This window comes from Callithrix jacchus, chromosome 6 (genome assembly GCF_049354715.1).
Source record: "Callithrix jacchus isolate 240 chromosome 6, calJac240_pri, whole genome shotgun sequence".
Classification (NCBI taxonomy): domain Eukaryota; kingdom Metazoa; phylum Chordata; class Mammalia; order Primates; family Cebidae; genus Callithrix; species Callithrix jacchus.
Window position 1 is genome coordinate 84,456,834 of NC_133507.1, and position 12,614 is coordinate 84,469,447.

Here is a 12,614-nt window from a genome sequence, read left to right on the forward strand (position 1 = left end):
AATCTATTCTTAAAAGCTCCTTGTCTTTAAGATTCATGTCATCCGTTTTTCATTTCACGAAGCCTTCTGGAACATTGATTCTCTCCCCACTTACAGTGATCTTTATAAAGCTCAAATGACATTTTGCATTTTCTTCTATCAGACTTCTGAGCACATGGTACCTTAATGGATCCTGTTTCCCTACCAGAGGTTCTGCTCCATTCCATAGCCCCCAGCAGGGGGCATCATTCCATGTGTGTCACACCCAGCTTCCAAATGTAGCCTCACAGATCCAAGTCTTCCAGTAGAAATTCAAGCACACCTTCCCGTAAGTTTAGGACCTTTCTGAAGGTATAAGGAGCTCCAAAGAAAAACACATTGTATGGACGCCCTCAGTCTCCAACCTCATACTGAGCTGTTCTACCTCAATTCCTTCTATAGCCCACCTTCCTACTACGTGCCCCACCTGATTTGTGAACATATGGATACTGGAGGACAAGGACAGGTTATTTTACCACTCTGACCTCTCTTCTGGAAGTTGTCCACCCAGGCTGGCCTGCCTTCCCTATTACTCTGGGGATTCTGATAAATAAAATATTATCTATCTGCTGATGTTTCTATCTCCCTGAAATGATCATAAATTCCTTGAGGGCAAGAATTGTATCTAACTTACCCTTATATCCCCAATGTTGGGCACAGTACATAGAAGATAGTAGCTCCTAATAATGCATCAATATTATAAAAGAGAAAATGGTTTTTAAATCCCAAGCCATCACTTAGATTTTTGGATCTTAACCTCTTTGGCCATTAGGGAATGTTGTGTACTATAGAAGAGAGGAAGGCTGCTGGCTTTAAAGTGGACTTCAGGAATCTATCTATCATTGATACTGTCTTTCCCAGATTTCTTCCCGTTAGAGATCCCTTTAATGTGGGTACTTGAAGTTTCTAGAATACAATTCAGTAATCATGTTAATATTTTATATTATAAATTATTTAATCAAAAAAGCAAATATTACAAATGTCTTTTAATGTATAGGTGTCTTAAGGATTTGGGAAGCAAGACTATGGCTATATATGTTATCTGATGTATAATTTATACATGTATGAATAATCAATTTTATCCCAAAAAAGGAAATTCCTTTTTTTAAATTTGCTTGAGATTGGGGAATGAGGAGTATGTGAATAGGAGTTATAGTAGAAATTAATTAAGTAATGAACATTAATGGTGAAAGCTTTATCGAACATGAGCTTGTTAATGTTGCTCTTGCTCTATGACAAAAAATTAATAAGAGCTTGATTCACTGCCACTTATGGAGCCACATATGCTACATGACTGTACAGACCCACTCCCTTGTATGATGTGATCTTGAGATCTTAATGAGGGCATAAAAATGTTTCACATGCAGAAGAATATTTTTTCTAATGTTATAGCTAACGAAGATCACAAAGAGTGGTAAGCCCCTAAAAGGTGAACCAGATCCCACAACTCCAGGAGAGATTCATTCTACATTGTTGCTTTTCTTATCACAAAACTGTCTTCAATTTCAATCTTCATATGGCCCCATAATCACCAGAAATAGAACTGCTTTATCTACTATTATTCTATTCTGGCTTAGTGTTTATATAACTAATTTTTATAAATACTTCCCAAAACATCTCTCTTTATATTATACTTGACTTCATACTATTTATGGTCCAAACTCAATGTATAATTCATCCTTCATAAATGAATCTAGCATGGTTCAACTATGGTTGGTGGACTCCTTGAATTTACTTGTAAACCAGTAACCAATTGAATTTACTTGCAAACCAGTAATTGGATATTTTACTATTCATTGGACTTCATTAAAGTGAGCTAAACAACAAATTCACCATTACTGGTTAGATCACCCAAACTGGAAAACACTGTCCATCTTAGTAAAATGGCTATGATTACCTTTCAAAGGACTGGGCTCTGGAACGACTTGAGCCCTAGCAGGCTTTCTGAGGACTTTATTGTCACGGAGGAGCTCTGCCAAGAAAATTTAAAACAAATTCTTCTTCCCAAAGTGCCAAGCATTTCTCCATTATGAAATTTCTACGGAATTCCATGAGAAGTCTCTTCTGTAAAATGAGCCTCCGTACTTCTGCACAGCTGCAATACCTGGCAGCCTCCCTAGCCCTAGGAAGTGAATACAGCAAACAACTGCACTGGCTGTCAAAACCGTGAGCAAGTCCTGGAAATGGAAGCATGCTGCTGCTCTCACCACAGAAAATGAGGAGCACACTGATTTTATTACCTGGATAGTCTCAACTAGCAAGGAGCTCTTAAAAGAACAGGCAGAATAGTGGTTTACTTCTGGCATGCCAACTGCCTTAGTAAAATCAATTAATTTTGGTTTTCTTTTATTATCATCCTTGACCCTCTCAGCAAGGACAAGTCAGCAGTGCTGATTGATGAAGTCATCACTGTGTGCTTAAATATGTTAGGGTTCAGACAGCAAAGATGGGTACAAACATTCTCTAAGAGCTTTCCTCCTTTTACTTCCTAGGAGAGCAATATGCCATCTTGTGAACTAAAAGTGCCCCTGACCGACACCAAAAATTAAAGATGAATGTTCTGCATATCAACAGCAATACAAATCATTCTGCTATCCTCTGGAGTTTGTAAAGAAGATAATTCTTACTTCATTTGCTGTAGGGAGGTGCATCTTTCTGGCATCTTCCACAGTACTGTGCTGTTCTGGACTCTGTCCAGAGTCAACAGCTGAGCAGCATGATGTAGCCTGTGATTCAAAGGCCCAGGGCAGAAGGGAAATAATTCCCCAATGCCGCTTTGTGCTATTTTGCTTTTTACATAAATAAATCAACATCCTCTGAAAGATATTTGATTGTGTAGGTAGTAAATTTAAGAAGTTTGCTTCGTGTGAATATGGAACAAGTGGTATTTTTCCTTTAAACATTGGTCACTATTGAGAGAAGCATCACACCTGTTAGAAATTATTTTTAAGGTACGCATTTGGGTAAAAATATCACTATTATCAGGATGTCAGATTCTCCCACAATGAATTTTTTCCCGTGAACATCTTTTTTTTTTCTTGCTATTCTAAAAATATAACTTTCCTTAGAGATTGAAGTTGAAAACAAATACATATTTTGCTAAATTCTTTATATTTCATTCATAGACCTTAGCAAACAGGTTTTAAGATGTATTTAATTTAAGTAATTTTTAATGCATTTAAAATGAACATTAACCTGTAACATACAAACCTACAGCAGGCCAGCTTTCAAGCTGCACATTGAAAAATTCATATTGAATTAGACAAGGTAAATAGAGCCAGTTCATGATTCTTAAGTAGACTTGACATTTACTGTTGGAAACATATAGGATCTGTTGCTACTACTTAGTTTAAAAAGGAAAAATGAGTCTCGGGCCCATTTTTTAAATTATGAGGTACCATAAAAATTGGGGCATTCTGAGGATCCTCCCTTTCTGATTTTGAAAACTGATACAGAATTTGAAAAACTATGGAAGTCTTACTTTTACATTCAACTGTACTCAACAGAAGTTGGAGAAGAATTTCTCTACCATGGCACCATTAAAATATTTGGGCAGATGATGTTTTTGTTGTGGATGTTCCTTGTGCTTTGTGGATGCTTACCTCTATCCACTCACTGCCAGTGGCACCCCCAGTTATAAAAATTAAAACTCTCTCCAGAGATTGCCACATGTCCCAGTGGGAGTTGCAAAATCATTCCTGGATAAGAACCACTGATGCTGAAGTGCTGCATCAAATCGTATGAGCCCTTCTCCATTCTCATAGAGGCTAATCTCCTACAGCTGGCACCATTAATTCCTTCCATGTTGAAAAGGTGCTCTTCTTTCTTTTTTTCTGTGTGGTTCCTAGATCTCCTCTTGGCTGCGAGTTTGCTGACTTCTATTTCTCTTCCTTCATGCCACTCAATGAGTTCAGTAAGATTCAGCTGTGAACACTTTCTCTGTTTTTTTTTTTTTTTCTCTTCTACCATGTGGTTCTGTTCATGACTGTGATTGCTTAATATTATTTCACCTGTAGTTCAGACGTTTCTAAGCTCTACATTTCCACCTATCTTCTGGAAACTGCACTGATACTGTAAACTCGTCATAACCCCCACATATCTAAAAACACCTCCAAATCCATTCACGTTTTCTATTCTTTCAACTGTTACTGCCCTTATCAGTCTCCAGGTGTTCCTGGTTTTAAAATAGGGAGATGTCTCTTCACTATATTTAATACACAATGATTTGCCAGAAAATTCTATCATACTTTCTGTCCAGTCATTTCTATCTTGGGAAAGCCCTTACGTCAAAATCTTTTTTGCTAACTTCTGGATCTATTCTAACCCAGACTCTTACTACTCTTTGCTATATGTTAGAAGATATTTTCCCAATTGCCTCCCTGTCACTTCCTTTGACTTCCCTAGCTATATAGTTCTAGAAAAGGATCCTTCCTACAGCATCATTCTGATTGTAATTTTCCTTCTCAAAACTAATTTTGAAATGCTCCCTTGCCCCTGGACAGTGACAGCCTCCACGATCCAATCCAAATCTTCTAGCTGCTTTTTTTCACTACCCTTACGATGCCACCTTGTAACCATTTCCTCTCCACTTATATTAGACCAATGAATTATCTCAATATAACCTTTTTCTCACCTTGCAACCATTCCTCAAGCTGTCTCTTTAACAGAAATATTCTTTCTTCCCTCAACTCGGTAAGTCTTACTTACACTTCAAGATTCACATCAAGGTAAAACTTCTTCCAGATTTTCTGACATAGTAATCTTTCTCTCTCCCAACCTCACAAAAATTCAACATTTTGTATTGTACCTATTCATACATATTTTTTGCTTTCTCAAATAATGAGTTATTTGTATTTTCTAAATTATGTAGCATAATATTTGTTGAATTATATGTATATCAGAAGGAGGGACTTGCTTGGGTCCTAGCTAAATAAACAGTAAGAATCTGACATTGCATATAAAGATTTATCCACTGTCACATTCTTTCTAAATACCTAATTTCTCACTGGCAGATTATATTTCTCAAAAATGGCCACAGAGATATTTTCAATCCAACATGCTTTTCTAGAACCTTGCCACTCCTCTACAAAAATGTCAAATCCATTTCCCCTCCTTTTGAAATTGGTCAGGGCTTTAAGGTTGACACAGTAGAATGCTGTGCAAGTAATGCCACATGACCTCCAACGATAGGTCCTCAAGGGCAATCTGGCTTTTTCCTTGCTACCTCTCTCCAGGATACTCATCCTTGGAACTCAAATTAGCACACACCAAGAGACTCCCATACAGAGAAGAAATGAGCCCATTAAGTGACAGCCAGCATGGACCACTCATCAGCCATATGACTGAGAGAGTGAGCCTTTAGATGACTCCTCCAGCACCAAGTCTACCAGTTTTCCTGCTAAGGCTTCAGATATCTTGCAGTAGAGAGAAACAGCCATTCCTGCCCTGCCCTGTACATTTTCTGACCGAGAGTATAAGTGGTTGTCTTAGACCACTATATTTTAGAATAGTTTATTCTGCAGCCATAGTGACTAGAACATACTTCCAAGTAAATCTAGAAGAAAATGAAATTATATTTTCTGTTTATTTTCTACTCATATGTAAGACATGAGCCTTTCTCTCATAGAGAAATAGTGTATGCAATGTGAAGTTGGGGAAAGAAGAAAGATAACTGTAACACCCTGAAGGGAGCTCTAAGTACAGGCAAGAACATATACATATTGTAGCTATGGGTTTTTTTTTCCAACTCATCTATTATTTTGAGTATGATAATACTAGGTCTGTGTATGATAGAAAAATTTAAACTTTGTTAACCTCTGGAAGGATATTCAGACAAATTGAAGATTTTTTTTATAGGCATACATTTCAAGGAAAAGATATTCAGGTAAATACAAATTTGTTTTATTTTACTGTGTTAAATTATTACTTGATTATTAAAAATTTGTTCTTTGAGTAAATAAAAATAGTTACTGTACAATTTGAAGATTAGCCTTTTTTGTGGCATTATCTTTCATACAGATCCCTGGAACATGTTTATTCTGAGGAAATGTTGATCTTCTAAAGATTTGCTACATAATTCTTCTAGCCTACTTTCCGATCAGCTCCCTTTGTATTGCTGGTCTATGAAACAATAAATCCCAACTCTTTCTTGGTTGATTTCTTTTGGATAAAAGCCCTTTTAGCAGTCTTTTCATTCCCAGTAATTAGAGCTCTCTTTTTTTTTATTGTTGGTGACACTAGTATTCAACTGACATCTAGAAAAACTTTTGGTATTCTTTACTGAGTTATTATCAAAATGCCATTTTTAAAATGGGTGAAGCAACAATCATAAAGTAGTCAATTTTATAATTAATTTCTTGATGAACTTATGAGAATGAGGGTGGCTTTATAGTATCCGGTGTGAAAGCATTCAAAATGAGTCAAAATATTTTTTCCCATATCTCTAAATATAATTATGAATTAACAAAAAAAGAACAAAAACAGCATAATGATCTAGACATTATTATTGTTGATATATGATGGAAAAAATACCCTTCCCTTATATGTTTTCCAAGATGTGGATTAATTTTCTGTAGGTCTTACTTACCAAATCCTGGTTTTTGTTTTGTTTTTGTTTTTGTTTTTTGAGACAGAGTCTCACACTGCCACCCAGGCTGGAGTGCAGTGGCATTATCTCAGCTCACTGCTACCTCTGCCTCCCAGGTTCAAGCGATTCTCCTGCCTCAGCCTCCCAAGTAGCTGGGGTTACAGGTGTATGCCACCACACCCAGCTAATTTTTTGTATTTTAGTAGAAATGGGGCTTCGCCATGTTGGCCAGGCTGGTCTCAAACTCCTGACCTTATGATTCACCCACCCCAGTCTCCAAAGTGTTGGGATTACAGGCGTGAGCCACCTCACCTGGTGAATCCTGTTTTATATAAAGTGAAATTAGTACTTTAAAGATTACAAAATTGAATTAATTATAAAATTACAAATCAGATGTTAATTTTGTTTATTGTACAATTCCAAACTTATTTAAATATAATGATATTAATAATGAAAACTATAACAGCAAATATTTATTAAGCACTTACTGTATGTCAGACACTGATAGGCACTATTCAATGGTTAGTTTCTCAGATTCAGGTATTAATGCATTTAATTTACACAATTATTTTGGATAGATACTGTACATTTCCTTTATTTTACAGATGAGGAAAAAGGCTCACAGGGAATATCTGTGTATAGAAATGTATTAATTTTCAACATATGTCTACATGTGCTCTTTGTAAATATCCATACATACACAAATACATGCACATACACACATATCAATATATCTGTATCAACTTTTCTGAAGGAAAGACACAACATCATTTAACTAGCATATTTTCTTCTTTGTTTTTACAGAGGCTGTAATACAGTTTCTGTCTAATAATTGTCTTCCCTGAAATGTTCATTCTTCTCTAGAAATGGCCTTTGAATGAATGGAATGTTCTAGCTGAGGGGCTCTCTGTTGTAACGGTTCCCACAGCCATCAGTACATTAGCTCCAACTGCTGCTGTAGCCATTGCCATTTACGTTTCTCCCAGGAGAACTCAGATGAAAAAAGGAATCTGTTAGTGCTAAGTGTGTGCCAGGTTTGGATACAATCACTAAACACATTCTAGCTGAGCCTGGAATGAGAATATTTTCTTTTATTTTTCAATGGGCAAAATACTATGTTATAGAGTACAAAATGTGAGTGCATTGCAATAACAGTAGTATAGTAAAAATAGACACTCTTATGAGAACAGAAAAGATTCCATTTGGAACAATAGCTTTAAAAGCAGACTCTTCCTTCTCTAAGTTTAAGTACTAGCAAACCAAGGGGACAAAATTCCAATTTAGTTACTGAACCCTGACTTTTTCCAGATTGTTTTTCCCTTACAACAGGTAACAACAGTAATTATAATTTCAACCAAGAAGTTTGGCACTAATTCAAAATGAGGATTTTAATAAACTTCAATGTTATCCTAACATCTCCTCTCTTCTCCCAAAACCATATATGTGAAGGTATATGTACATTCACATACATATATATCTTTGCCTATTTTTATCTTTAAATGTTTTATTCTTCTACACTTTGGTTTTGCTGAAAGTTATGTTCTAAGTCATAAGGGAGGTTTCATGTAAATCCATAGCCAAGAAGACTGGGAATCATGAACGTCTTTGGAAATTAAACCCTTTATCTTCAAAATGTGGTGTTATTGCTTCTGAATGGGAAAGTTAAAGGCTGAAACCTGCTGCTAAACGACCTTGCTCAATATGTTTGTAGGTGCAGCTCGAAGAGAATCCAAAAGATTCCTCCTTGTTTCTGTGCAAGTAGATGATGCCTCACAGTCACTATGGTAGAGTTTGATGCACTCCACAGAGAGGGGAGAGATGAATGTTAGTTTCAGCATAATTGGAAAAGGTTTAATTAGAGAGTGAAACCATAATAATCAAATACATATAAAACTTAAAAAATAAAAGTAAAATAAAGCAAGAAACTGTGAGTAAAAGTTTGTGTAAAAAGATCAAAACTAAATGCAAACCTTCTTAATAATACCCAGAAATACCACAGCCTCCTGGAATTTTAAATCAGAAATATTATAGCAGAATAAACCCAAACATAAATGACTTAAAAAACCATTCCAGAATCCCACAAAACCATTCATGCATACTTCTATTTACTCTCTTATTAGTGTAATTGGTAAACCAAGTACAGTATTGGGGCCCTCTGACCATGTGAGATACCAGAAGTTAGAGTCGTTTTTGAATCACAAAGGTACTATTAAAAGCAATATTGAAAATTTTAATGGAATGGGATAATGTGAAGAGGTAGTCTTGGTAAATGATTAAGTGACTGTTATGTTTTTATTAGGTTTACTGCTTCTGGTATATATATTATTAGGGTGCTGTGTCAAAGTGATATGAGAGAAATTGTTTTTTGCTAGACAATTCCACCACTTTACTTCTGAACAAGATTAAAAAACTATTTTGTTTTACAGCTCCTACCAATCCCTCATACATTTTTCCTTTGTTCTCTATTTTGTTTCTTCTCAAGATTCTGAACCTAACAGAGTTTATAAATGCATGTTCATGGCTGGGAAGTAAAATCAAATTTGAGAGCTATTAAAGGACAGTATTGAACCAGTTCAATGAATTGCTTTTCTTAAAACGTAATCCTAGGTACTGAATATAGCTGTGGTAAATGAATAGACTTGATGACCTGAATACTTACCTATTCTTTTATCCATACACTTTTCTCTGTGTCTTTGCAATTCCTCTTAAAAGAGTTGTTGTCTATTTGCCTGTTACATCAACCACACACAGACATGTGATTTGTTTTAGTCAAAAGAATGTTAGCAGGCTTCATAAGAGCAAAGGCCTAAACAATTGTTACTCTTGTACATGTCTACTTACTGCCTTGGAAGCCCACCCTATCAGATCAAGCCTGAAATAGCATATGGGGGATGAGACAACAGGCAGAACAGGGTCAACTTATCCATGCCAATAACTTCCTAGATCAACCAGCCCCCATACTACAAAACAGCTAATCACAGACATATGTGGGAGTCCAGAAGGTCCCAATGAAGCCCAGCACAGATAAGCAGAAACCCAACCCTACTAACACATAGGTAAAAAAAAAACAAGGCATTGTTATATAAAACAGTTAACATTTATATAACAACTTGAGATGTTTGTTAAGCAGCAATGGGTAAGTAATGCTACATCTGAAAGATTTATACTCTTCATCTTTAAAAGCAATATCATTTGGAACTTCAAGGGGGAATGGGTTTTGGTTTGTGCCAGATACTATGTTAAGAGCATTATTAATATTAACATTATCATTCCCAAAATTCTATAATGTAAGTAATAGTAAAATCAACATATTTAAATTAGTAAACCTCAGTTTACAGAAAGCATAAGTAATTTGACAATATTACATATTAGGTAGGGCTTGACTTTTCAACCCTCACTATTTAGCTCCAGAATATGGGATTTTTAGCTACTGAACCATATTAAATAAGACTACCACTCTTCTGGTGGCGTATTGCCATTTTCAGGCATACGCAAAGGCTGTTCCTTCTTTTATTAATTGGAATTTTCTTTCATGTAATCACTTTTCATCTTTTTGTATAAGCCATTGAGATAAGTTCATTGATTGTTTCTCCAGATCCCAAAATGCCTAACAAATGAATAAATATAATTTCAAAAGACAGGTCAGAATTTTAAATGAATACAGTCCACATTTCTGCTCTGGTATCCTATGAATATGACTTCTTATATGTCAAACATAAATGTTCAATTATTTCTTAAATAGGAAGTCTATGTAATCTAACCAACATTCTTTCCCTCTGCTCTTCATTTTTTTTTTAAATCAGTTTTGAGAACAAAGGTACAGCAAGTATTATACTATATGCTAAGCAAGAATTTTTCATTGGACGAAACTCACAGGCCAGGCAGAGTGAATCTGAAGAAACACCCATCTGGGATTTAAACAGGAAATCCTAACACCTGATGACTCCACCTGTTCCCCCTGACTCACTCCAGGCACAGCTGAGGTGATTAACAAGGTATCATGTCTACTTCCTGTGTGGGATCCATTTCATAGCTCCAGGGATTGCCCCTCTTCCTGGATGATTATTTCCCAATGTTTATAGGAAGACATTTACTTAAACCTGTGATACCGCTAGGGAAAAGTAAAAACGATATTTAAAATAACTGGGAGGGGGAGGAGAAAAAGTCTGTATTTTAAAATACAAAATAAATGAACGCAGTATTTTGGAAAGAGACTGGTTGTATGTGAAGAGCTGAGTCCAACCTTCAGAGTCAAATGAGGATTGACCACTCCCTTCTACTCACCCAACTGTGAAACATGAGAGCAAAGGGACCCTCACTGAATTTAAAGGGCAATAAATACAGACCAAATAAAAAGAAATATTTTCTCACACAGCATATAGTTAACCTGCAGCATTTCTGGCTCCGAGGATCATTTAATTAAATAATCTGCACAGACAGAATTAAGTAATTTTATGACCACTAATAACATCTTCAGTGCTACAAAGTGAATATGGTGAAGGTAAATCAACTCTCATTTTTCGGGCATAAGTTAATTGTCCATAGAAGATAAGAATAATTTTCTCTCCAAGTGGAAATAACACTGGACCACCCAGTAAACTCCCACTGACTTCCTTATAGGTAACAGGAGAGAAATTTAGACTAATCTCTTCTCCAACTGTGAACCCCCCCCATACGATATTGATGCCAAAACCATTAATGATTGAATCCATATTGGCATCCCTATTATATTTTATACACAAGTAAAGGTTTATAGCAGGAAAATCTATAAAAGTGGGGGAAATAAATTAGAGAAATTAAAGATAGATATGAATAGTTTCAATTATACAATTGAAAAAAAACAGTAAATTTTCATTGGCTACCCAGAATTTTGTATATTTCAGGACAGGCAGCTTTAGTTATTAAAATACTAGAAGATTTTTAGGGAAAACGTGGGGGTACACTGCCATAATAAAATGCCACAGACTAGGTAATTTAAAACACAGATATGTGTTTAAACATTTCAACATTTCTGAACTGTTGAAGTTTTAGATCAGGGGGCAGCATAGTTGGGCTCTGGTAAAAGCCTTCTTCCCGACTTGCAGACAGCCACCTTTACCCTGTATGGGCAAATCCATGGTGAGCAATAAGAGAGGAAAAGAGCAAGCTCTCTGATGTCTCTTCATAGAGCCATTAATCCCATCATGAGGTTCCCACCTTCATGACTCTCATAAACCTAATTAGGTCCCATCTCCAAATACCATCCCATTGCTGATCACATCTTCAACATATGAGTTTTTCAGGGGGGAACACAATGCCATCTATGGAACTGAATAGTCATTAAATCCACAATCTAATCAAAACATAAGGAAATTTTTATAACCAACGTATATATCCAAACTCCATACAGAAACCAGGTAATAGTCCTGGCATTGGAGGCACCAAGACAAAAATAAAATAAAATAAAATCCTTCATTCTTCATCTTAAAATATGTTTTTAATTTGTTCAGGGAAGTACATAGTACATATACACACAAACTATCCTAATGTAATGTTTTACATACCATAAAAAGAGGGTACAACCAATATTTTGGAATCACAGAGGGAAAACATGTTAGTGGGAAAAGTTACGAATAAGAGCTTGTCAACTAGACACAAGTATTCAAGAACAGTTGCAGAGTTAACTGCCATTCCATAACCAGGCAAAGGTAGAGAATATGTTACATTCTTGACAGACGTGGCCAATAGTACAATCTGACTGAGTCATATCATGAATGACAGAGAACTGATGTTACTTATCTGAAAAGGTGGTAGCCGGAGATCAAATGTGAGACCAACTCTTCCATAGAATATAAAAACATATATTTCTAAAGCAGAGGATCAGCAGTAGAAAGGTTAGTAAAAGAGAAAATATATTCAACGTTTTTTCTCGTATTTTCTAAAATAGCTAAAAAATGTCTTACAAAGTGACAGCTTAGTAATGTTTACTTCTCCAGAATTTTAGAATGGCATTGACAATAGGAGAATCTGA